Source organism: Oryctolagus cuniculus, chromosome 8 (genome assembly GCF_964237555.1).
Source record: "Oryctolagus cuniculus chromosome 8, mOryCun1.1, whole genome shotgun sequence".
Taxonomy (NCBI): domain Eukaryota; kingdom Metazoa; phylum Chordata; class Mammalia; order Lagomorpha; family Leporidae; genus Oryctolagus; species Oryctolagus cuniculus.
Genome location: NC_091439.1, coordinates 103,381,476 through 103,409,190, shown reverse-complemented (window position 1 = coordinate 103,409,190; position 27,715 = coordinate 103,381,476). Strand labels below are relative to the sequence as shown.

The following is a 27,715-nucleotide window of genomic DNA, read 5'->3' as shown; positions in this document are numbered from 1 at the left end:
AATTAATGAATTCTCATAAAAGCGACATAGATTATAGCAATATATCAATAATAAAACCTCTAAACCCTCATTGTTTTTCCCATAAGCAAATGATGTCAGTGATTTAGTATTTGTTTTTGTACATTCTATCATATACAGCATATTTTTATTTATAAATGCAGTATTTTATATATTTTTATTTATAAATTTACCACATACGTATGTGTACATAGAATTCATTTAAGGTATTTGAAAATGGAAATATAGCTGTTATATAAAATGTTCTGTCATGAGTTTTTAGCATTTCAAAATGTACCTGAAATCTCTTTCTGTTAGTATGTGTAGACTTTTTCATTCTTCTCATCAGTCCTATAATATTCTGTCTTACATGCAAGATACATAGTTCAGCCATTCTTGGACAATTGGTTTCCAATTTGTTCCCTACTTTGAATATAGCAGACATCAAGGGCATACTTACTGGTGCACTAGTGCAAGCGTTTTTAGAGGTTACATTTTTAGAATGTGTATTTGTAGAATGGTATTACAGAGGAAATTATGAAATACTTTTTTCCCATACATTGAACATATTTATTGAATTCTTTATTTTTTAAAAATTTTATTTAAGGTATACAAATTTCATGTATTACCTATATACAGATTTAGGAACATACTGATACCTCCTACCCTACACGCCTTCCTGCTCGCACTCCAACCCTGCTTCTTCCTCCTTCTCCTTTTCCTACTCTTAATTTTTATGAGTATTTATTTTCAGTTTACTTTATACTCTATAGTGTAGTGAGTAACCCTACAGAAAGTAAAGAGTTCAACAATTGGGGCTGGTGCTGTGGGGCAGCAGGTTAAAGCCCCAGCCTGCAGCGCTGGCATCCCATATGGGTGCCGGTTTGAGTCCTGGCTGCTCCACTGCTGATCCAGCTCTCTGCTATGGGCTGGGAAAACAGTGGAAAATGTCCCAAGTCCTTGGGCCCCTGTACCTATGTGGGAGATCCAGAAGAAGCTCCTGGCTCCTGCCTTCAGATCAGGTCAGCTCTGGCCATTGCGGTCATTTGGGGAGTGAACCAGCAGATGGAAGACCTCTCTCTCTTTCTCTCTGGATCTACCCTCTCTGTAACTCTGTCTTTCAAATAAATAAAATAAATCTTTTAAAAAAAGAGTTCAACAGATAGTAAGAAGGGAAAAAAAAAAAACACTGTTCCTCAACAGTAGAGAAAAGGGCTGTTAAGTGATCACTGAATCTCTAAATGTCATTTTCACTCTCATACATTACATTTTAGATACTCTATTAGTTACCACAGATCAGGGGAAACATATAGTATCTGTCTTTTTGGGACTGGCTTATTAAGTATAATGGTTTCCAGTTGTGTCCATTTTGTTGCAACAGACAGGATTTCATTTTTTTAACTGCCGAGTAATATTCCATAGTGTATATATATATCATAATTTCTTTATCCAGTCATAAGTTGATGGGCAGCTGGGTTGATTCCATTTCTTAGCTATTGTGAACTGAGCTGCAATGAATATGGGGGTAGAGATAACTCTTCCATTTGCCAATTTAATTTCCTTTGGGTAAATTCCTAGGAGTGGGATGGCTGGATCATATAATAGATCTACTTCTAGTTTTCTGAAGTGTTTCCATGCTGTCTTCCACAATGTCTGTACCAGTTTACATTCACACCAACAGTGGATTATGAAAGAATAGAAATAAAAATTCTATAGTCCTAAATAGAAATAAGTACTATTGTTATTTTAATACATTTCCCTCCAATTTATATTTTCCTATGCTTAGTTTTAATAATGTTAGTACCTCTCAATTTTAATATTCTAATTTTCTTATTTAACATTATAACATAGCCATTTACTGGTGATATTGAACATCAATTAACGGATAGTCCATACAGCTCAGTAGTATAATACTTTTTTTTATCCTAGTACTTAAGATGCCTTCATTTTTGGCAAACATAAAATAATGAGACAAGGAGTATCTTTTACATACAGCTTTTTCTGAGTTTCCTATTTGCCTGTTGAGATCCATTCAGAGTTATATAAATATTTGGGTAGGAAGTAGTCATATTATTATGGATTTTGATATTTTTTGGGAAGCTGCTTTCTAGAAAGTTGAACCAGTTATAGCCCTGCCTGTAGGATGGAAGTTTACCTATTTAAACATTCGCTTGCCTCTACTGAAAAGTGATTTTTTTCAAATGGTACTTGGAGGCTATCATCCATTTATCTTCCTTAATTTTCAGTGACTACTTCCCTGCTTGTTAAAGATGAGCCTTCTTCTGTAGTTTTGACTGAAAGTTACAATTTGGGCTAAACCTCCTGAGCCTGTCAGTTGGCCAACATTATTAGACAGTTCGTGAACAGTTATTTACTGCACCGTTTTACAAGCATTGTGGGGATAAGCAATGATAAGCTATCGACCTTCGTAAATATTTAATAGTGATAATGAAAACTATAGGCCGTGTTTGGAGAACTTCCAAGGACATAAAGTCTCCTGTATGCTTCAGGATTTCTGTGTGATCCCTAAGAAAAGTATGGTTCCATGCGAACCTCTCTTTCCCAAGGATGGGAAGCGGGCTTGGGGTCTTCTCTCATCTCTATTCCCTTGGGTATTTCTCTTTTCTGCAGCAAGCCATGTTCTTAGATTCCTGCCACCTGCACTATTGCTTTCTTCCCCTTTTATTGCTGAAATGACCGATTTCCTTGTCATTTTCTTTGTCCAGGTCCATTCTAGCACACAGCTCTTAGCTTTCCTATCACCGAAGCCTTTGCCTTGTATTCAGGGATTCCTTATCACATCTAAATTTTTGGGCCACCCATCCCTAGAAACCTCCACGGCTGGCAGTATTATTCTGTATCTCATCAGGAGTACATATTTCAGTTTTCAAGACTGTGAAACTCAGACCTAACTTTCTGAATATTATTTCCTACTTTTTGAAAGTTTTCTTCTCTGTTAACCTTATAACATCAGGATTGTTAATTCATTGATTTTCCTCACTACCCATGTTGAGTTCTGGGCCATCCTTTGTCTTAGAGCTTTGTAAATGTAGTGGTCCCCATGACCCTCCAGGGTAAGATCTCTCATGGATGTCTGAAGCTGTGGATAGTGTGTGCCTGGTGTGTACTCTGTTTTTCCTATACATACAAATACAATAAAGTTTAGTTCCTACATTAAGCATAAGAGAGCAGTAACCATAAGTAATAAACCATCAGAATGGTATGTGAATGTAGTGTTTTAACATATACTACTCATACTTCTTGTGATGAACTGAGATGATGCAGTGATTCTTTTTAAAGATTTATTTATTTATTTGAAAGTCAGAGTTACACAGAGAGAGGAGAGGCAGAGGGAGAGAGAGATCTTCCATCTGATGGTTCTCTCCCCAATTGGCAGCAACGGCCGGAACTGCACCAATCCGAAGCCAGGAGCCAGGAGCTTCTTCCGGGTCTCCCACATCGGGGCAAGGGCCGAAGAAGTTGGGCCATCTTCTACTGCTTTCCCAGGCCATAGCAGAGCGCTGGATCGGAAGTGGAGCAGCCGGGTCTCGAACCGGCGCCCATATGGGATGCTGGCGCTTCAGGCCAGGGCGTTAACCCACTGCACCACAGCACTGGCCTCGATGCAGTGCTTTCATGATAAGATGAAGTGAGGTGAGTGTGACACAGCATTAGACTACCGTTTAAGGGTTACGTGAACAGAAGCGCTGTGGTTCCCTGACAGAGGCTCTGATAACTGACTCAGCTGCTCTGTGAGTAATGGGTGGGGAACACATACAGCAAGGGAACACTAGACAAAGGAATGATTCATGTCCTCTGCAGGACAGAGCAGGATGGCAGGGGGCAAGTGCGAGACTTCATTGTGCTGTTTAGAAGAGTGCACCGTTTAAAGCTTAGGAATATTTTCTCTGGAATTTTCCATTTAATATTTTCAACCTGAGGTTGACTGCGAGTAACTGAAACCTTGGAAAGCAAGAACCGTGGCTATGGGAGGACTAGTCTGTACTCAGAAGCCTTTCTGCTTTTTCCTTAATAACATCAGCCTGGCAAGATGCCTCACCTTGTGTGTGTCAGGAGTGATGTGTTGGAAGGACCCTGGCCAGGCTGGGCTTTGGTCCTTGCGCTTATGCTGACTAGCGGCATAACTGTGCAAGTCACTTCAATAATCTAGCCTAAGTAAATTGTGCTGTTTGCACTAGGTCATCATTTTCTGAAATGTAATAGACACTAGATCCAGATGTTACATTTAAAAAAAAAAGCATTCTGCAGTCAAATGATTCAGCAAACACAGCATGTTACTCCCTTCACAAATTCACAGTGCATAATAATGTCTTAAAGGCTCTCAGAATTCCTCCAGGGGGGATAACGATATAGCATGGTTTATCCTTAAAATTCTTAAGCTATTTGCCTATGGAACATTGCACACTTACTTCATTTCTGCAGAACTTGGTTCAGTTAAACATACTTTGGGAAATCCTGGGCCAAACTAACCTTAATGTTATTTATTTTTCATCTGTATGGTTGCTTAATAACTTGGGCTTGTTTTCTCAGTTTAATGTCTAGGATAGGAATACTTCAGCATTTTCATAATCCAGGCAGAAAGATCTATGCTACAAATCACTCACAAATAAAATTATAATTATTTTTGTTTGTTTGAGTAGTAGGGAGAGAGAGAGAGAGAAAGTGCTCCCAACCACTGTTCACTTCCCAAATTCCAGGAGCCCAGTCCAGGTCTTTCACTTGGATGGCGGATGGCAGGAACCCAGTTCCCTGAGCAGTTACTAGATTCTACATTATCAGGAATTTGGAATCCATAACTAAAGCTGAGACTTGAACCTAGAAACTACATTTGGGGATACAGACTTGCTACCTTGAGCCTTAGGTGCTTGGCCCAACACCCAATCCAAAAATAAAATAAGGAAATACTGGGTTGACAGTGGTCCTTCTTTAAAACTATTCTATGGAGAATAGCGGTATTTTGTATACTGTATGAAAGGGAGAAAGAGACAGTTGCTATCTTTTCTTAAATATCTTGTGGCAACTAACATTCTGTGGTCCTCTTCCGTGAAAGGGAAGGTTTCTTGAAGACCTTCCTTAAGTTACTTGAATGAAAACAAGATACATTTTTTTCCCCAAACTCGAACATACAAGAATAGCCAGCAGTTGCTGTGCATAAATTAGTGGTTCTGGTAGGTTTCCTGAGTAAGTACAAGTTAAACAGATGCACGCAAGAACAAGATTGGAAAGTTCAAAGGAAATGCAAACTTGATTAACAAAAGTCACCGTCAGAGACTAATTGTAATGCTGCAGCATATGAGTCCTTCAACAATGTCCCCCCAAAGGTCAGCCAAAAGTCCTGCTTCTGTCCGCTATTCTTTTGAAGAGAATTTTTAAATTTAGATATTTCCTGGCATCGTGAAGCTCCAGAAATCTTTGTGGCTTTTTTTTTTTTTTTTATTCCAGGTTAAAGCAAGGCGAGATTGGTTGAGCTTGTCTTGGTCATTAACTAATAAAGAGATTTATATTTTAATAAAGTCAACTGAGTGTACTACATAAACTAGGTGAATTAGAGCTCTGTAAATAGCATCATTTTTGTTACCATGTTTCTACGTGTTAAATTTATTTTTTCAGAAAAGATTTCTATCTTTATTTTTGTGTACTAAGTTAGCATATTAAAGATTCATGCTGATGTTATTAGTTATGCATTTTAAAATAATTATGTTGGTTTTATTATAAATATGGGATGTAATTTCCCAAGACCATAGCAGAAATAATGAATTAGTACTTAGACATTTTTCTAGCTCTAATGATTAAATGATTGCTTCAATAGTGTAATTTTTTTCAACTCTACATAATTAATGACTCTGAATAAGCAATTATGTTTAATTTTGATAACGGTTATGATTAAATAATTACATATTTTGTTTCTAAAGATTAATAATTTTATTGGCTGTGATGTTGATTGAGTTCTCATTTAATTTATTGATTATTGTGTTATAGGAAATGTGTTCTAAGTCAAACCACAAGCTCACGTTGACTTGATAGGAAAAACCACATTCATTGCATGGACAAAAATGAAAACTGGTTGTAGTTCAAGTACAGTTACATGAATATTACTAATTGATCCAAGAATTGTTATTTAGAGGTGGTCAGTACTGAAGCTTCCTAGAAGTGAGTTTTCTGTCATATACTAGCTTTTCTGTCTGGCCATTTTACAAATGCTGAACATTTTAGTAACGTCTTGAAGAAAGACATCAAAGGGAATTTCTCCATATTTTAGAGGATGGCTATTTGATAGCAGAATATTGCAGTTCAGAAACAAGTTCCCAAATTGGTCTCTGTAGGCTGTGAAGTACAGATGGGCTGAAGACAGAAAGGTTTACAGCATCTATTTCCATTGATTCAATAAACCATCTGAGGACTTTATATGCTGGGGTGAGGTGGGTTGCTTGCAGCTCACATGAATAAGACTGAGGGTTTATTGTTCATTTGTCAAACCTGAGTACATCCCGGGCCCTTGCTCTCCTGTGCACAATGCACAAGGCACAACAGCTCAAATATTTATAAGCAAATTAGTGTGGTTCAATACCACAGTGCTTCATAGAAGTAGGGGGTTGTGTGGGATTACCTTGAACGTCATTTTAATTTTGAGCATCTAATTTGAAGTTTGAGATCTTAGATGCCTTAGCATACTGTGGCAGCAATGGTCAGTACAAAGGTAAAGCCAATCTACATTGTGTTAATGGCAGTAGTATCCAGGGTAAGGCAGTTAAACTTAGATCCGAACAGAAACAGGAATGAGGGCCATTCTTATGGGTTCCAATTCTAAAAATCATGGCTGTGAAGAAGTCCCCAACCATGTCATGTAAAGGAGTGTGATGGTTTTGTTTAAAGGTTTGAGGATGCCTGTGTTCTTACTGTGCTATGGCCTTCTGTAAGTGTCCAGCGTGATTGTGCGGGTTAATGCAATTTTCCTAAATTACATTCAGGGAGCGTTGTAGGAGCAAGCATCTCCACTGTTATGTGAAACTTCCTCTGGACTGGTAATGAGGAGAATTGTTCCAAACTCTTCATGTGCTTTTCATTATGCCATCATGAAAATTTCCAGCTTTAGGAAGAAAAGAAAGAGGTATTGTTCTTTTTTTTTCTTGCTGCCATGCATGGAGATATAATACATCTGATCCCTCCCCCACCCCCCCCATGAAGTCACCTCCCAGAGCTACAGGAAAGGTGCGCGGGCTGTTTCACCGAAGCACATGCCATTCAGTGCAGTGCCGAAATCATTGAGTCCATGATGTTATCAACACGCCATTCTGAGTATAACTCACAGCTGTCTACAATGATGTGTTGACCTGTCGTCCTGCAGCATGATGTCTGAATTGACAAAACTGAGGAAAGCACATGAAAGATATGCCTATGTTTAACCTCTACCCTGATACTTGAAGTCCCAGGGAAAGTATGACCCAAATTCAATTGAAAGGATTTATTAGTGCTTTTTCTTTCTTTTTGTAAGTTGGGACCTAGAAATTCGTATTTTGTGATAGAAAACATTGCAGTCTTATACTGTATTCAAAACCAGCATCAAAAGAGGATTAACACATTTCATTCAAGGCATCTTTCTTTATTAACCCATATTTCGTTCATCTTACATCTAGGGGATTTGCTCTTATGTTACCACAGTAAAAGTCAGCTTGAGATAACTGTTAAAGCGTTGTTAGAAAATACGGGTCTTTATTCTTTTTGTATTTGTCTAAACAGGATACATTCAGGTTTTTTCTTCTCATTTCACAAAAGGCACTCTGGTAAGAGAATTTTTTGACCCCCAGTGAATCGTTTCTCGTCCATCATTTATTAAAGGCAGACAAGCTGACTTGGTAATGTTTCCTCATCATTTAAAATCAGAGCGCACCCTTGGATAGTTGCACTACTTTTTCTAAATTGCTAATACAAGCAAGTATTATTGAAAGCATAGAAAACATGGTTTTCTAAAAGGAAGGAAAGAAAACAAAACAAACTCCTAAACTCAGAGGCAAGCATTTTTTCCTATATGCGCTTATGACTATCGCAATTCAAACGGTCATAATGTATTAATTTCCCCATGTAGATGGTGCTTTATTTTGCCTAGATTTATGTAATTTGGAATTACCAAGAGAGTAATTTTGGAGATAACACAATGTTTGTTAATCTGTTGAAGGAAATATCACAGTCTGCTTTTTAAACATTCTATAATTTTTCTTCTCTGAGTACTTCAGTGAGATCAAATAATAAATATTCTTTATTATTACAAAGTAGAGTTGTGGGAAAAAACATGGCATATTCAAATGAGTATCCTGCTAGTACCGCCAGAATAAATGTGCATTCTTCAAATATATTAAGAAAACTTACATTCTGTGGGACGTAGAAGCATAATTCTCAAATTAAACTTTTACAAGACAGAATTAAAGTTGTTTAATGGGTGAAAATAAATTTCTGTAATATGGAAAGCCTGAACGTGAGAAAAGGACTAGTCAAAGGTGTAAAATATGGTAGATATAATAATGAATTTAAATACCTAAGTAAATCATAGCCGTTCCATTTTATTAGACATTGTTTCATAAACTGGAAGAGCTGGCAATCTGATAAATCTGCCTTTTAATATTCAGTGGTTAATTTCTTAAATAAATTATTCCTTTGTCTTTTACTGCAGTAGTTAGCTACATCTGTCTCAAGCAATGGGGAAATCTGCAGTTATGCCAAAGGAATAATATAAAGTGAGACATTCTGCACTTAAAAAATTGAAACTATTATTTTAACCAAGTTCTTAATGTATTTTCAGAAGAAAATTTTGAATTGAGAGATTAAGGGGTTAGGAGGATAGTTTTTAAGATAAATACATTTAATTTAACTGCTTTAAATATTGATCTTTTTATTTACTTATTTGGAAGTCAGTTAGAGAGAGAGGAGAAATGGAGAGACAGATCTTCCACCTGCTGGTTTACTCCCCAAATGGCCTCAACGGCTGGGGCTAGGCCAGGCCAAAGCCGGAAGCCAGGCACTTCTTTCTGTGGGTGTAGGGGCCCAGGCTCTTGGGCCATCTTCCGCTGCCTTCCTAGGCTATTTGCAGGGAGCTGGATTGGAAGCAGAATAGCCAGGACTCCGTAACAGGCACTCGTATGGGATGCCTGCGCAACAGATAGCGGCTTAACCCACTGCACCATAGCACCGACATCGAATATTGATCTTATTTCTGTTGATCTTACTACTAGTTAAGAACTGATTATGTTTGAAGAAGTAGGTAAAGTTTGTAAGTTAATAATTACAATATGTAAAACTGGCAGCACTATTTAAAAACTAACAGAGCACTGTGAAGCTTACTGGTATTAAATTCCAAGTTCTTTGGCTCACTTGCAAACAGAAATGGACAAGAGGCCTGAGGGCGACCCACACGAGGTTTATTAGGGGTTATATTCAAGGGTAAAAGAGGGTGTGCCTCTGCCAACTGGCTCCCTGACAGAAGCTGAACATTCGCTTTTATGGATGGAGTTGGGTTGGCCTGGTGGGTATCAGCACAGCACATAGTGCACCCCACTGTGTACCTGGACTGTAGTCCTGCCTCCTCCCTCTCAGCACCCAGCATTTCAGTTTTACCCGGCTCAGTGTTTTGCACAGTTGCTTTTTTTTCCTTTTCATTTCTTGTTTTGTTTTGCCCAGGACATGCTCAGAGTGGCACTGTTGTCACCCTGGGTTGTTCTCATATTGGTCACATTAGGCTGTTCTGCGCATGTATGTGGACTGAGGGTGTCCCCAGTGGAGCAGTAGGGGGTCTTTTGCAGTTTGGGTTTTGCAGCTCCTTGTTCCTGATTGGTTTGGAGCTGGAGAAGGAAACACATTGAGATGGGAAGTGGCTTCATTTAGTGAGTCCTGCTTCTGTCCTGTCTCCTGAATTAGCAAAACTTGATAACAAACAGACTCTAATTTTTGTATGTGAAGTCCCTTCTTGCATTATTTTTATCATCTAGAAAGTGTACTTTGAATAGCAGATACCAGTATCAATTTTAAAATATTTCCAAGGGACAGGCGTTTGTCACAGCAGGTTAAGTTGCTGCTTGGGACATCCATACATCATATCAGAGTGCCTGGTTCCAGTCCCAGCCACCTCACTTTAAATTCAGTTTCCTGCTAATGTACCTGGGAAGCAGCAGGTGATGACCCAAGTGCTTGAGCCCATGCCAGCCATGTAGAAGACACAGATGGAGTTCTAGGCTCTTGGCTTTGGCCTGACCGAGTTCTGGCTGTTGTGGGCATTTGGGAAGTGAACCAAATATATCTCTCTCCTCTCCACTCCCCCCCTCCCCCAATCTTTGTCTCTTTCTTCATCTGCCACTATGACTTTCAAGTTTCAAGTATATGAAAATAACTACATGTTTAAAAATATTTTCATTCTATGAAGAAACATAGTGTTTTTTATTTTAAAAGCATTTGGTTGCACTTTTGTGTAGATGATCATAGAAAATACAACACAGAAATAATAACTCATAGTTAACTTAGCAATAAATCTCTCCTTCCTAAAGTGCTGCACCTTGGTTTGCTATACAGATCATCATTCTGTAAATCATAGGGGCCTTTCATAAGCTTGGATTGAGCCCAGATTCCTCTTGACTGTGTTATGCACAGGACTGTCACTGCTTACCTCCTTAACTATCTTTTTAACGGCCTAATGTCAGTACTTGTCTTTTAGGTTGTAGTCAGGTTTGTGTGACATAATGCCTAAAAATACCAGCAAGCACTCAGAAAATGTTACGTGTCATTGTTTCCTATTCAACTTCAGAGTCCATACGGCTTTGTTTTCTGTTAGATTTATCCCTGACACCTAACGTTGTACTGTGCCCCTAGTAAATATGTGTTAAATGAATGGATGGTTCATAGATGGCAGTTTTTTTTTTAACTTTTATTTAATGAATATAAATTTCCAAAGTACAGCTTATGGGTTACAATGGATTCCCCTCCATAACGTCCCTCCCACCCGCAGCCCTCCCCTTTCCCACTCCCTCTTCCTTTCCATTCACATCAAGATTCATTTTCGATTCTCTTTAAATACAGAAAATCAGTTTAGCATACATTAAGTAAAGATTTCAACAATTTGCTCCCACATAGAAACATAAAGTGAAAAATACTGTTTGAGTACTAGTTATAGCATTAAATCTCAATGTACAGCACACTAAGGACAGAGATCCTACATGAGGAGTAAGTGCACAGTGACTCCTGTTGTTGACTTAACAAATTGACACTCTTGTTTATGGCATCAGTAATCACCCTAGGCTCTTGTCATGAGCTGCCAAGGCTATGGAAACCCCCTGAGTTCACCGACTCTGATCATATTTAGACAAGGCCATGGTCAAAGTGGAAGTTCTCTCCTCCCTTCAGAGAAAGGTACCTCCTTCTTTGATGACCCGTTCTTTCCACTGGGATCTCACTCGCGGAGATCTTTCATTTAGTTTTTTTTTTTTTTTTTTTTTTTTTTCCCCCCAGAGTGTCTTGGCTTTCCATGCCTGAAATATTCTCATGGGCTTTTCAGCTGGGTCCGCATGCCTTAAGGGCTGTTTCTGAGGCCAGAGTGCTGTTTAGGACATCTGCCATTCTGTGGGTCTGCTGTATATCTCACTTCCCATGTTGGATCATTCTCTCCCTATTTTATTCTATCAGCTAGTATTTGCAGGCACTATTCTTATTTATGTGATCCCTTTGGTTCTTAGTCCTATCATTCTGATCAATTGTGAACAGAATTGCATAGATGGAAGTTTTTACACAGCACTTTTCTCTCCTGTTGTTGAGATAGCCCTTGAAAACAAACCTGCCTCGATTCTTTCGAACCTGGACACCATCTAAAATGATCAGTTGATTAGAGAAAGATTTAGTTATTAAAGTTCAATATTTTCACAAACATATATCAGTACTATCAGCTAGGTGTTATAGACAATATTTCAGATTGGAAACAGGGAAACAATTCCCAACGGGATGCTTATGTCTATTAGAGAAAACAGTTGAAGTTCTTGACATCCTCAGAACATGAACACAGTGAATTCCGCATTATTTTCCACTTTGGACATTAAATTCTATACTAAAGAGCAGTTACGAAGCTCAGAGTATAATTTTTTTTTTTTTTTTTTTTTTTTTTTGACAGGCAGAGTGGACAGTGAGAGAGAGACAGAGAGAAAGGTCTTCCTTTGCCGTTGGTTCACCCTCCAATGGCCGCCGCGGCCGGCGCGCTGCGGCTGGCGCACCGCGCTGATCCGATGGCAGGAGCCAGGAGCCAGGTGCTTTTCCTGGTCTCCCATGGGGTGCAGGGCCCAAGCACCTGGGCCATCCTCCACTGCACTCCCTGGCCACAGCAGAGGGCTGGCCTGGAAGAGGGGCAACCGGGACAGAATCCGGCGCCCCGACCGGGACTAGAACCCGGTGTGCCGGCGCCGCTAGGCGGAGGATTAGCCTATTGAGCCACGGCGCCGGCCCTCAGAGTATAATTTTTACAAAAAGATAGGACTCGTTCAAAATATTCTGATGAAGTACTTTCTTCTAGGCCAAACTAGACCCTCATAACTGTCTTGAGGGAAGTCTAAAACTAAGAGCAGCAAAGATGTGCTTTTGGTATTGTACCCAATTCATCTAGTACCTACAGACATGTAACGATTTGGATGACAAGTTATGAATCTAAAATAGTCAACGCCAGACTTATAGCTCAGTGGAACTTGGTGTCCATCCTTTTGGCTCCTGCTTCAGAAAGTGAAGGAGAGAAATCTTGGTTGAGCTGCCCTAGCCTAGGTGGACAGGCCCTTACACTTCCCACAGCACAGAGTTTGCTGCTTCTCTGGGCAGCAAAGCCTCCCAGGTGGTCTAAGTTGTTGATTGATTCATGTGCTGTTTTGCGTAAGTCACTCTGTGTTTGTACATATAAATGTATAAGAGTACTTCCAAAAATTGTGAATGTAGAATTAAAAGTTTATTTTGGTGCCAAAAATTTTGAAATTCATGTAGTCTTTTCTTTATACAATTTTCCATGGATTTTTTTGACAATACTTAATATGCATGATTTTCAAAATTTTTGTGAAAAGAAATGGGTGTACCCTTTAATTCCCTTTTCCTCGAGCTTTTTGAAGTGCCTTCATATATTTATGTGTGTACGTATGTATATACGTTCATATATATGATGTCTATCTCTTTGTGAGACACACATTCTATAGTTTCTATTTTTAAGGAATTTTAAGTTCATGTTATGAGTTGTTTTCATGGAAAGCATGTTTAAAAAGCTCATTTAGTTCTAGAGAGACTTGGATAGCTACAGTTTTTTTCAGAAAAGAAATCTTATAAAATGACCATTGGCATGTTCTCAAAATTCCCATCTCAAGAAGGTGTCTTAATAGGTAGCTTTATCTTCAGACCATTTTCATGTAAGTGCCAATAATTTAATTATGTAATTTTCTATTTAATTACTCGCAACTTTGAGAACAAAAGGGAACCAGCTTATGCTGTATTGTTTTTCCATACATTTATCATCCTAATGTTTAAATGTAAATTTTGATTTCCAGTTTGTTGAAAGGTAACAATACAATGAAGGAACTTGGCATGCAATATTTCTAGATGTAATTATTGAGAGATTATGAAATTTAAGTTATACGTAGAAGTGTCAAGCTTTGTAGTATTAATTTGGGGAGATTGTATTTTTTTCGGTAGAAATATTAAAATGTGGAAACCTCTTAGAACATTTGAAAAGCACTTATTATTAGATAAAAAACAAGATGTCTGGAAAATGTTGCGTATTTCAAAAACTAATATTGTAGTTGTGCCATATTAATTATGTAGTTGAGCTTAGCACAGGAAAGGTATAATGTAAAAACTGAATATACTATTATTATACAAGAGGCTGTCTTCAGTGAAATGACCACCAAGAGCTGTATTTACACCCTGAATGTGGTCTTGGTTAGAGTATGTGTGAACAAATCAGCAGTAATATATGCCTGTAAGAGAATTTGCTTAAATAAACATAACTTGGATAGTGGGCAATACCGAACAACGTTTGCTAAATAAGGAATGAAAATAGAATTGTGTCTAAAAACATTCTTAGTTTTAGATACGAATACCAGAGTATTTAGGAGGGAAATGTAATTCTGAGTGTAATTTATTTAACAACATTTCAGCTCCTACTGACAACCCAGAACAGATTAAGCAAGCAGGGAACATTTTAGCAATTTTTCTATGTAGATGGTGTGCATAAAGGTGTGCTGTACATTTTATCCCCATTTTTCTCCTTGAATTTATTCCTGAAAGTAATAGAGTATACCTTCCCTCCTTTCCTCTTTATACCTCAGATGAGTCTAATATTCCCACTTTGATCTCTCTAGGTATAACCTGTATCCAGCCATACTCTGCTGGTTTTCACTCAGAAAAGCATAATACATAGCTAATAATTCTAATACTGCATTTTGATGGGTCCTCATTATGTATCATGTATGAAAATAATTGACTTGTCATAACTGTTTGAATCTTTACAACAACTATGATGTAGGTAATAATCAAAACCATTTCGTAGAGGAACACAGTGAGGTCCAATGACATCAGATATGAATGCCCAGGTATTTAGGGGTGAAATGTAATACTGGGTGTAATTTATTTTAAAACATTTCAGCTTCCATCATGCTGCAAAAGAGATGAAGTTCGGTAGCTTGTCCAGGTTGTCACACCCTGTAAATGGAGGGTCCGGGATGGCATCCTCTGCAAGTCTTGCTGCTGTCCACAATAGCTAGGTTGCTTCTGTACAGGATTTATTTCAAATGGAAGTTCTGCGAATATAAGAACAATACATTATGAAAAGGACTTCTGCATACAGTATTATTTAAAATAATTATGTTAAGGGCAATACAGATAGCTTCAAGAATGAAGGAAGGATTACATTTGGGAGAAATTTAATGGCTAAGGATTTTTTTTTAGAAATGGAGTATGATGGCAAAAGCAGCATGTATTTTATATTTTATATAAAGTTCTTCATTACTCATAGATGATAAGACTGTGTGCATGCATATGCACACGTACGGACTTGAACTCTGACATGATAAGCTATTGTAAGATATGTAAAATTTTCAAAATTATTAATCAGGGATGTGAATAATCTGCCCATTACCTCTGGGTTCAAAGAGGGGAGGACAGTGAGTCCTCAGGACATTAGCATGATTTATTAGTAGTTTCCATTTCAATTTATCAGCATGCCCTTGCGAAGACTTTTTAAAAGTTGCTGGAGTTCACCTCGAGTCTCTGTTCTGCATAGTCTGAGCACTGGGATAGCTGTGTGGCCTCCTTTTTCAGTTTGTACTTGCCACAGTAGGTCAATTTCTGGTTTCAGCTTTTCCTTCTGTCACACTATGAATTGATTAGAATATTTGAGGTTAATGGATTAGAATAATTTGTCCTTGGTCTTTTGTTGCTGTCATTAAAAGTAACAATATAAAGATTAGTTTCATTTTATGAAAACAGAAGTGTTTGAGATATATTTTCTAATAGCCGTTCCTTTTAAGAAAATAAGTATTTTCATTTTATTTGGAAGGCAGGGAAAGAGAGAGATTGTCTATCTACAGGTTCACTCCTCACATACCTCCAACAGCCGGGCTGGGCTGAACCAGAGCCAGGAGCCCAGAATTCTGTATATCTCAAGTGGGTGGCAAGGGCTTAAGTTCTTGATTGTCATCTGTTGCCTTCCAGGGTGCACATTAGCAGGAAGTTAGAATCAAAAATGGAGTCAGAACGCCAGCCAGACACTTCAGTTTGGGACACAGGAGTCCCGAGTGACATCTTAAACACAACACCCAACACCCGCTTCTGATTCCATTTCTTTTACTGCCTGATGGGTGATGTTCCATGAGATATTAGTAACTAAGATTCAGATTTCTCATCTTAATTTTTGGCAAAATGCAGTCTACTCTGTTTTCTATGCAGCAGTTACTTGAAGTCTTTTTATCATCTGTATAGAGACTCCATACCTGTGTATGTGATATTGGTTTGGTTTATTTCTGTTAATATTTTGTGTCACTTCTCACCTAGAATGCTTCCTGCTCGGAGACATTTGCTGTGCTCTGAGAATGTTTATGTGTGTTGTAGTCTTATATATATGTATAATTTCTCCATCCTGAATGCATGTAATGCCATCATTGACTTTGGGGATTGAGTTGGCTCCCACTCAATGCAAGCACCAATGTGTATACATAGATAGTGTAGGAGCATTTCCTGAGTTCTTAGGTGATGAGTGTGCATCAAAATATGGAATCGTTCAGTTTATCTGTCTTTCTCTAAGTGACCATTTGAGAACTAAGCTTGTGGTCTGTGCAGGGCGTATGGCTGAGTCCTTTGTGTCCATGTCTACAGACAAAGAAAATATGTCTCAGCAGTGATAGCAATCCTGCACTTACTCTTTTCTGAAAATATTGGATCAATTTTAGCTTATCATCTCACCCATCAGTGTGGCTATGCTAATCTCCCTAGGGGAGTGTAGATCTAGCAGAGAATAAAAGGAATGGCAGTTTTTGAAACAAATGGTGGTTAGGGAGAGAGGAATAAAGTTCATATTTCAAGGATAGTCTAAAAGCTTCAGAGATATTTAATATTCATGGAAATATTCAAGTTCTGTGGTATAATCCTGAAGTGTATTAATTTGATTTCTTTTATTAAAGTTTCAGTTATAGTAATTTAATGATTTATAAATATTTGATCCACACAAATTTACACATTTCTGTTGAAAAACATTGACCCTCCCCCTGATTCTTTACAGTATTTATGACTGATAGTGGAGGTTGCACAGATTTGACCACACTACTGTTTATGTGCGATAAAAACCTTTTTATTCATTACCTGTTTTTCTTCTAAATATGGAGGAACATAAGAGCTTTTGCTACTCTTGACTCAGATTACTCCTCTACTAAAATTCTCATTGATATTTCAGTAAGGTTATAGGTTTTAGCATTCAAAATCGATGATTTTGGAAAAGAGTATATTGAAGCTTCAAGAAATATGTTAGGCACAATTTGATTTATTCTTTTCTATAAGACACTTGAGACTACATCAAACACATTGTGTCCTGGTACCTCATTAGTGAAATGCTATTTCTCTTAATACAGTAGAAATAATTCTGCATAGTAAGAAGTGAAATTCAAGAGTATTTTCTCCTCAGGGAGGTCATTTTAATGAATGACCATACAAGTAGCTTTTTTAAATTTCCGTGATACTAATTGTAGCTTTTATATCACTTTTGTGAGCATTGTATCATACTGTAGTGAAGGAAACACGATTCATCCCGTGGGATATTTGTTAAGGTCACTGCATTCAGTAGCTTCCTCAGTTCTTACTTCTTAATGTTCTCTGCTTGGTTTCATTTTAAATTAAAAATAAACTTTAAATTTTCCTCGCCATTTCCCTTAAACAAAATGACTTGCAAATGCATTTCATTGTTTGTCTTAGGTGGGAAAAGGATAAGTGTAAAATAATAAACAATTATAATACCATGAATTCAAAGTCATGCCCTGTGAAAGGCTCTCTGTTTCTAGCATAACCAGTCTAACGCCAGGCGTTTGCCCTCCTGGCTCAGTTTACTCATTGGGGTTTAGAACCTTGTTGATACAATTAATGGGCAAAATATGGTGCTTTATACTTTTTTTTAATAAGATATTAATCGGGTTGTATGTGCAGAAATGACTGAACTGGTGAATTAAAGTGGCATTAACTTCAAATCCTTTCTTGGCTTTGAAATATTCGGTTCATTATCTCTTGGCATTAGGGAATTTGAAAGTTTATTTTGTCGTGTTGATCTGGGTAAAGTAATGACCCATGGCTTTATTTTTATCAAATAATTACATTTTCTGACTTTATAGTATGGATATATTTAAATTAATTTCTTATTAATGACTGATGTATAGTTTGCTTTGTATATTAATTAAAATAGTAGTTAAGAATAAGGAAACTTTTTACTAAGGGCTTGAATTGTATTACAATTGTATTGTACAAGGTAGTAGAATTACAGTAGAGAATACTGAAGGATGATAATAGAGTATATTGATACTTTCCATTGTTTTGTTAGTACTTATCTATTTTTTTAAAGATGTATTTATTTATTTGAAAGTCAGAGTTGCACAGAGTCAGGAGAGGCAGAGAGAGAGAGAGATCTTCCATCCGATGGTTCACTCCCCAGTTGGCTGCAATGGCCAGAGTTGCGCCGATCCAAAGCCAGGAGCCAGGAGCTTCTTTCGGGTCTCCCATGCGGGTACAGGAGCCCAAGGACTTGGGCCATCTTCTACTGCTTTCCCAGGCCTTAGCAGAGTGCTGGATCGGAAGTGGAGCAGCCAGGAATAGAACCGGCGCCCATATGGGATGCCAGCGCTTGAGGCCAAGGTGTTAACCCACTGTGCCACTGTGCGGGCTCCAGTACTTATCTATTAAGAAACAAGTATAGAAAATAAGTTTTCATTTACAAGTTCACTACATTATAAATAAGAATGTTCTTAAGGTATTATTTTACTTATTTTTACAAGTGTTTTAAAAGCATAGCTGTAACATTATTTATTTACTTAGTTTTCTGCTTATTCACATCTATTGTTAAGTATTATGTGTGATAAAAACCTTTTTATTTTTCACATTTTTCTTACTGAGCATGGTTTTATTTAGCTTTCAAGAGCCACATTTTCTGGTAGTAATTTAGCATTGATAACTGACAAGATTTGGCTTCCAAATGAATATGGACAGATACAACATTTTTCTAGCACATGTGAAATTGTCTAAAAACTAACAGGAACTTTGATTTGTTTGTTAAAAAGGAAAAAAAGAATCCAAGGAGGTAATATCTAATATATACAAAAGGGTACATTTCAGTGGGGGAAAAAAAAGTAAAATTAATCAGAAGCAGTCACTCACATATGTGTGAAATAGACTGGTGCTTAGGGAAACCGTGCAGCTCAGTGGTTAAGGCACAGGATTAGAATTGTGATTACTTTTAGACCATCTACTTGGCTTCCCCATTCTCGTACAGTGAGCTAGATGTAGTCATGAATGGGAAAAGAACTCATAGACTTTTCCTCCTTCCCTCCTCTTTAAACCCATTCCCATCAGGCTTGTCGTGACCATTCTACCAAACGTGTTCTTCTCAACCCTCGTGATGTTAAATCCAAAGTTTAACCCCACTTCCCGTTTTACTTCTCCCCTCAGTTGTGTGTGATACAGGGGATCTCTCCTACACTGAACAGTTTCTAAAATGTCCTTCAGGTCACCCCATATCCTAATCGTCCATTATTTTTCTGGCATCTCCCTTCGTTTTCTTCAGTGGTTTTTCATTATCTTCTCCAATATGTAGATTTTGGAGATTCCCAAGTATACATTTTGGAGTCTTTGGTTCTCTGCTGTCTTTTGGCTATATTCGCTTCCTTTGTAGTCTCTTCTAGTTTAGCACAAAGTATCATGTAAATACATATCATTCCTCCACTTTTATTTCTAGCACAAACATTCTGGTCCAGGGTCAGAGATATAGCTATTTTCTCAAGCATTTCAAAGAATTCCTCATAGATACCTCCAGTGAATATGTCCAGAGTGACTACTGTGTCAACATACACCTAAAATTACTTAAGAAGAAGGAAAGAAAAACTTCACAGTCTCTAAGATCATCTCTCTCTCTCTTTTTCTCTCTCTCTTTCTTCCTTCCTTCCTTCCTTCCTTCCTCCCTCCCTCCCTCCCTCCCCCCTCTTTCTTCCTCCCTCCCTCCCTCCCCCCCTCTTCCTTCCTTCCTCCCTCCCTCCCTCCCTCCCTCCCTCCCTCCCTCCCTCCCTCCCTCCCTCCCTCCCTTCCTTCCTTCCTTCCTTCCTTCCTTCCTTCCTTCCTTCCTTTCGCAGAGGTCAAAAGCATTTACTTCTCTTTCCCTCACATCTCATAATTTATGACAAAATCTTACTGGCTTTACCCTGTATTCATGAAGACATCCAACTGCTCTCACTGCTTACGCTGCTAGTTTGCAACCAAGCCACCACCATCACTTACTTGGATTATTGTCCATGTTTTTCTAGCCAGTCTATATGGCCCTTAAGATCTCTTCTCAGCCTGGCACCCAGAATGATCATTTACAAGTATAAGTCATGCCATATTACCCTGCTGCTCAGAACCTTCCAAGGACTTTCTACCCATAAAAGCTAGAGTGTGACTAAGAGCCTTCATATTTCTACAGAGGTAGGTCTTAGGCTCTTGTTAGCTGTCAGATCTCTCCTGCCATTCTCTGATGATCCCATTAGATTCCTTGGTGCTGTTTGAACATTCCTTTCAAATCTGGTCCTGGGATTTTTACACCTGCTCTCCTTCCTAGATGTTCTCCCTGAACCTGCTCACATAGCTTGCTACCTTGGGTCCTCAGGTTTTTACTGTTTACATCCTCAGGAAAGGATTATTTTGCCGTACTTTCTAAAATCCTTAAATTCCTTCACTCTGCTATCACCATTCATTCTGAAACCTATGTATTTTACTAATTTACCATGTTTTGTTATCTGTCCACCCTCCATAGTTGTTTTATTCATTGATTTATTCCCAGTGCTAAGAAAAAAGGCCTAACATGCAGAAGCAGCTCAACAACTTTAATTACATGCTTATTGAATGAATGAATTTTTAATCACAGTATATATTGTTCATATTAAACACTATGACTGTTATGTTTTCATTTTATATGTGGTATTATATGTAGTACTAAGTAGTCCTTATTTGTAGTATTGGATTTCCAACTCATAGTTCATCTCCAGTGGTATTTCTTGGGGACAAAATTTCTAAATTACATATCTATATTCCTATCAGTTAGTAAAGAAATAAGAGTGTATTTCTTTTTCATATTCAACAAATCACAGGAAAAGGAAAAAAAATTGCTAGCGATGGAAATCCTAGATGTAATCAAAATCATTAATAAAGAAGATACAAAAATTTCCTAGACAAATTGAGGTTATTCAACGTTAAGAATAGGTGAGAAATGGACCCGGTGCTGTGGTGTAGTAGGCTAGGCCCCTGCCTGTGGCGCCGGCATCCCATGTGGGTGCCGGTTCGTGTCTCAGCTATTACTCTTTGATCCAGTTCTCTGCTTTTGGTTTGGGAGGGCAGTGGAGGAAAACTCAGGTGCTTGGTCCCCAGCACCCACATGGGAGACCCTGAGGAGGCCCCGGCTCCTGGCTTCATATCAGCCCAGCTCCAGGCATGGCCATTTGGGGAGTGAACCAGCATATGGAAGACGTTTTTCTCTGTCTCTTCCTCTCTTTGTAACTCTACCTCAAAGAAATAGATAAAATCATATATTTATATGTATACATATAAATATGATATATGTATATAAAAAGAATAGGAGAGAAATGTCCACTTATCATTGTATGATAGAAGGCACTGGCCATGTAGTTTCAGAACAAAGGAAATTAAGAAACGGTTATTGATCCAAACTGTAAAAATGACCTATACATTAGAGTTATTAAATATAAGGATATATTATATATAAAGGACATATTCTGGGAGGGATTTGTGTTTTAGATGCATAAGCAAAACTGCAGAATGCAACACGTTTCACCGTGACGGTGAAGGCTAAAATCCTTCAGACACTCATTCTGTGTCTGTCATGTACTAAGCACTAAAGATACGTTCCTGGGTGTATAGTGCACTTTAATCTCTCTCCTGAAGGATGGCATTGTCATTAAGTCAGCGATCATAATAACAGCAAGTAAAATTCATACATCGGTTTGTTTGCACAGGCTTGAGTCTGTATTTTTTTCCCGCAGTCTCTGAAACAGTACTGTGTGTAGCGTCTGTTTTTGAATTAATATTACCAGCGAAGATGTTGAGGCTAGGAGGGAATGTCACCCAATGATGGCTGTGGAACAACTAAGTAAGGAGACCTGAATGGGATGCTTCTGACTCCTGCTAAACCATGTGCTCATAACTCTTTGTCCTTCATACCCACAGACAATAGTAGGATGCAAATGGTTGTGCATACTCTCACTTCTACTGACTTCTTAAATATCTGTGACTGTGACTTCTCTCAGTTAAAAAGACGGAGGAGGTAATAATAACGTGTATTCTATGTGAGGTGATTCATGTGTGCAAACAGTACCTGCGAGTAGCTAATATTTATGTGAAGGAGAGGAGAGGAGCAGCATGTTAAGTTGACCAGAGGGAAGCCTCCTTTGGCCTAAGGTTGAGTGATGGTAAAAGCCTCACTGAAATAATTGCTGTTGAGTTGAGCTTTGAGTGTCAGTAACATAATGTCAAAGGAGTGAAGTGAGGTAGCTAAGAGCATGCACGTTTGGGTTAGGTGGTTACCTGCCAATTTTTAGTTAATTTCCAAGTCTCTGTTACTCCTTCCTGTAATCAAGGCAGAGATGTTATCTATTCTCAGGATGTTGTGAAAATCGGATGAGTCATTGTATATAAGAGAGCTTAGAAGTAAAGTTTGCTATGGTTTACTTGTATTCTAGGACAAATACTTTGAAAACAATAAATAATATGACTGGCATGAAGAAAATAGGAGATATTGAAAACTGTTAGACTTGTCAATTAAAGTTAACAAAATTGTTTAAAATGATAAAAACGTCACATTTTTGTGTTGTTTAAACATAATTGCAAAAGAAAAAAAATAAACATAATTGCAAATTGTGAAGCATACGCAGTCATGAAATGGAAGAAAATTATCTACAAAGGAGCTATCAAATTAGCTATGAGTTGGGGTATAGGAATTTTCTGAGGAATGATGTATTCTTATGATAGAAGAATAAATTTGAAAATGATATATAAAGTATATGTATTTATTGGCCGGTGCCACGGCTCACTTGGCTAATCCTCTGCCTGCGGTGCTGGCACACTGGGTTCTAGTTCTGGTTGGGCGCCGGATTCTGTCCCGGTTGCCCCTCTTCCAGGCCAGCCCTCTGCTGTGGCCCGGGAGTGCAGTGGAGGATGGCCCAAGTGCTTGGGCGCCTACACCTTTCTGGGAGACCAGGAGAAGCACCTGGCTCCTGGCTTCGAATCAGCTCAGCGTGCCGGCCGGCCGTAGCGGCCACTTGTGGGGGTGAACCAATGGAAGGAATACCTTTCTCTCTGTCTCTCTCTTTCTCACTTCCTAACTCTGCCTGTCAAAAAAAAAAAGTATATGTATTTGTCAGAAAAAAAATGACTACCCTCTGATCTCTTGTGCTTTAACGTATCTCCATGTCTAATGCTAATGTATAGTTTTAAAAGCTATGCATAGTCATTGACCAATGAAAATCTCATCCTCCTGTATTTTCACTCAGAGTATAGCGTATTGACATCAATGTTTCTTGCCTGCCTTTTTCCTGCATTAAATCCTGTATTATTGATAGAACTGGCTAGCTTGAGGAATTTGAAGTACTTCTTTTAGAGCTCTCCATCAAAGGCCCTGTGGTACTAATATGGCTGCTTATCTTTCTCAGCCATTTATTGGTATTGCAGTCAGTTGTCCTAACATTGGATTCAGGAAGATTGTTGTGGTATCATCCTGTAGCCGATAGCACTCTACAAGATTCCTGCCTGCCTCCCCTCTGAGTGGAATTCTGTGTTTTGGTTGTTACTATCGTCATTCTTTGTAAAGCTCTATTCAATTTAGTTAAAAGCCAGTGATCTTTGGTGATTTAGGTCGTTTTTTTCATGTTTGAAAATTTTTGCTCTTTGTTTACTATGCCACATTTGTATTAAGTAGTGGCACTGACTTATATCTGTTTTATATGAAATATTTATTTGCAAGGTCCAGCAAGAGAGGGGTGGGTTGGGGGTGCGGGGGGAGAGAGAGAGAGAGAGAGAGAGAGAGTGAGTCAGTCCCCTAATCCCTGGTTCACTAACCAGGGATGGGCCAGGCTAAAATCAGGAGACAGGAACTCCATCCAGATCTCCCACATGGGTAAGTTGGGTTCAGATACTTGGACTAGCTTCAGCAGCCTTTCCAGGCACATTAACAAGATGGCTGGATAGCAAGTGGAGCAGCTGGGACTCGAACCAACACTCCATGTCTGCTTAACCTACTGTACCACAACACCAACCACATTGTATCCCAACAGCAACCCCTCACTTGTATCTTTTTAAAATGGCAAGAGTTGTAAACATAGGGGTTATAAAGTCCAACATAATGGAAGCATGCCCTCTACTTACGCTTTTTTGTTTATTATAGATATGTGTTACCTTGTGATTCCTCCACTTAATAATTCTCTTAATAATTCAGCTTCCCTGCACAACAGTTTTATATATAGGTATAGATATGGATATAGATATAGATAAAATTGTGGCATTTATTGTCTTCGTACATGGAAAAGTTTTGTGTATATTATGTGTTAGAGATAGTTCTGGATGTTTTACATGCCTTAATTATTTTCCACTTCTCAATAACACTTTAGGATAGCTCATCGTTTCACTTTTCGGTTGAGTACATTGAGGCACAGTTTTAAGTAATTTAAGTTCATGCTGCTAGTTTGAGAGGATTTGTAATCAAGTATCCTTGCTCTAGAGCACATAATTCATGGGTTGTTTTCTGTTATTGCATATATATTTTACATGTTAGTATAATCTGTGCTAAGTAATTGAGTGGTGTGATCAAAAACTCAGTATATGGCATCTCTTGTCCCCTCTTGGTTTATCCTGTGGTGTAAGGAAAAAAAATCATGAAAAATCAAGAAATGTTAGTATATGAGGCAGGATATTATATAATGATTTGTGGAAGTTAATGCTATACTTGAAGATTTGGTGTGTCTTACCTTAAACCTACTGTAATTTGTCACTTTTTCAAAAAGATTTATTTATTTATCTGAAAGGCAGAGCTACAGACAGAGGGGGAGAGACAGAAAGAGGGGCCTTCCATTTGCTAATTCTCTATCCAAATGGCCACATTGGATCTGGGCTGATCCAAAGCCAGGAGCCAGGAGGTTCTTATGGGTCTCCCACTTAGGTGCAGGGGCCCAAGCACATGGCCCATCTTCCACTGCTTTCCCACGCCATTAGCAGAGAGCTAGATTGGAAGTGGAAGAGGTGGTGCTTGTACTGGCTCCCCTATGGGATGCCAATGACACAGGCAGAGACTTAACTTACTGTACCACAGTGCTGGCCCCATCATTGTTTTTTTGATTTTTGTCCTTTTAAAAACAAATTTGCCTTATTTTTTGAATATTTATACAACTCTTCCATCTCCATGATATTAGAAGCAGGGTGCTTGTATTATTTATTTTTATATTACACAAAATAGTGTACACAAAATAGTATGTATTGAGCACAGCTAGTTTAGGTGTTGTGAGGTGAATGAAAAGATAAATTAAGCCGTTCATAGAGGTGGAGATCTGAGAAGGGTGTTCTCAGCGGGGATCATGTTATGAGTGCACAGGTTGGTGACAGCAATGACGACAAGTGGCAGTAATAATGCAAAGGTTACTGTAATGTGGTGTGTGGTGGTCTTTTCCTATTACTCACGCCCAATGTCATCATCTGGTTTTGAATGGCTGTGCTGCGTATGATATTTGTGGGAAGTGCAATACGGAGTAGGTCTCATTCATAGTCTTCAAACAGTTCTGGCAGTTATGACAAGCCTTACTTAACCCTAGTGTGAGTTTCTAGTGGGCATGCTAAGCAGCAGGAATTGGTCTCTAAATGACAGCCCTCCCTACTTCCCCAGATAAAGTTTATCTGGTAAAGAGAGTGGAAGATGAGATGGGTGTTACAGGCGCATGTCCTTGCCTGAGCTAGGGAACTGTGGTTACAGCATCATGATGAACATCAGGTGAATACTGCCTCCATGTTCTTCCAGGCAAAGAGGATCTTCTAAACAGGAAGGGGAAAAAGTGAAGCTGTTGGTATTGAGTTTGCTTGACTCAAAGATTACAATGTTAAGGGAAAAATTTAACATGATCCACCACTGAGAAATTTTGTTGATCCAAAACACAAAACACAGTTTTCTTTGTCTCTAGTGAGGCTGCTGAAGGGACCAGTGTTTTGGGAAATGGTAAAGGGAAGCTCGTCCATGGTCAAGAGCTTTTGAGCTGAACTATTGCAGAAAGAATTAAGGCATTCATATAGGGGAGCAAGGGAAACCTAACCTCAGTGCCACCCAAGTGCATATTTTCCGGGATCCGGGCACAGTTTGCTCTGGTGCTGTTGGAAGTCAAGCCTCGGCTTGAGGATCAGCTGAGGTTTGAGGGGGTGCTGCTCCCTGGAGTTGCTTCTGCTTTCAAGCTAGGAACAGTTTCTAGAACTCCCGAAGCTCTGCTGTAGAATGTTTTCCAACTGGACACATAAAGCATGTTAAACACCAGTTAGTATCTTTACAAGTCACAAATAGTGACTGAAATATGACTCCCTTGTCTGTTCTCCCTCACTAATCACAGAAAAGAATACAAGTGTTTCTGTTTCTATATCTAGAATGATTTGTGGACACTTTATCAAGTTCATGAAAAATGAAATTTATCGATGTTTATTTTGGAGAAAAATTTTTTCCACAGAAACCTTTTATTTAAGATATACAAATTTCATGTATTTTTTTTAAAGATTATTTATTTGAAAGGCAGAGTTACAGAGAGGCAGAGGCAGAGAGAGAGAAAGAGAGAGTCTTCCATCTGCTAGTTCACTCCCCAAATGGCTGCAATGGCTGGAATTGGGAGATCCTAAGCCAGGAGCCAGGAGCTTCTTCTGGGTCTCCCATGCAGGTGCAGGGGCCCAAGGAGTTGGACCATCTTGTACTGCTTTCCCAGGCCATAGCAGAGAGCTGGATCAGAAGTGGAGCAGCTGGGACTGGAACTGGTGTCCATATGGATGCTGGCACTACAGTTGGCAGATTTACCCCTTATACCATGGTGCTAGCCCCCATGCATTTCATAAATACAGCTTTAGGAACATAGTAATTCTTCCCACCATTCCTACCCTCCAACCTTTCTTCCTTCTCCCTCTCCTATTCCCATTCTTATTTTTTACTGAGATCTATTTTCAATTAACTTCATACACATAAGATTAGCTCTTTATTAAGTAAAGCATTCCACAAATAGTACCAAAAAAAAAAAAAAACCAACCAAAAAACGAACAACTATTCCTATTCCTCAACAGCTGAGACAAGGGCTGATCAAAGTCATCCCATCTCGAAGTGTCAATTTCACTTCTGTAAATTACCTTTTAGGAGCTCTATTTGTTACTGTAGATTAGGGAGAACATATGGTATTTGTCCTTTTGGGAATGGCTTATTTCACGAAGTATGATGTTTTCTAGTTTCACCCATTCTGTTTCAAATGACAGGGTTTAATTTTTTTTACCACTGTATAGTATTCCATGGTGTATATATTCATAATTTCTTAATCCAGTCTTCAGTTGACAGACATTTGGGTTGATACCATATCTTAGCTATTATGAATTGAGCTGCAGTAAGGGGTACAGATAACTTTCATATATGATTTCATTACCTTTGAGTAAATTAGGAATGGGATGGCTGGGTCATATGGTAGGTCTATATTCAGATTTCTGAGGTACCTCTATCTTGTCTTCCACAGTGGCTGTATCAGTTTCCATTCCCACAAAATCCACACAGTGTTTTCATTATAGGTGTTTCTGTGAACTTTTTGAAGACACTACATATGCTTGGATTTTTAACTGCTTTTCCTAAATAGTGTCATAATTTTAGGGTAAATTTAAGTAAGATATTTAAATATCTTTTATAAGAAAATAATGGTAATTG

The 27,715-nt window shown here is 38.5% G+C and overlaps 1 protein-coding gene across 19 annotated transcripts in view; it reads left to right on the top strand.

Annotated features, from left to right (window-relative positions):
• The window catches only part of ADGRL3 (adhesion G protein-coupled receptor L3), an 870,273-nt gene that overhangs the window by 147,696 nt on the left and 694,862 nt on the right, over positions 1–27,715 (top strand). Inside the window, exon 2 of one of the 19 annotated variants that reach the window (XM_051819779.2) lies at positions 3,395–3,651. The exons of the other annotated variants lie outside the window; for them this stretch is intronic. The gene's annotated coding sequence lies outside the window, so the exon portion shown is untranslated. The remainder of the gene's footprint in view (positions 1–3,394; positions 3,652–27,715) is intronic. 19 annotated transcript variants of the gene reach the window in all.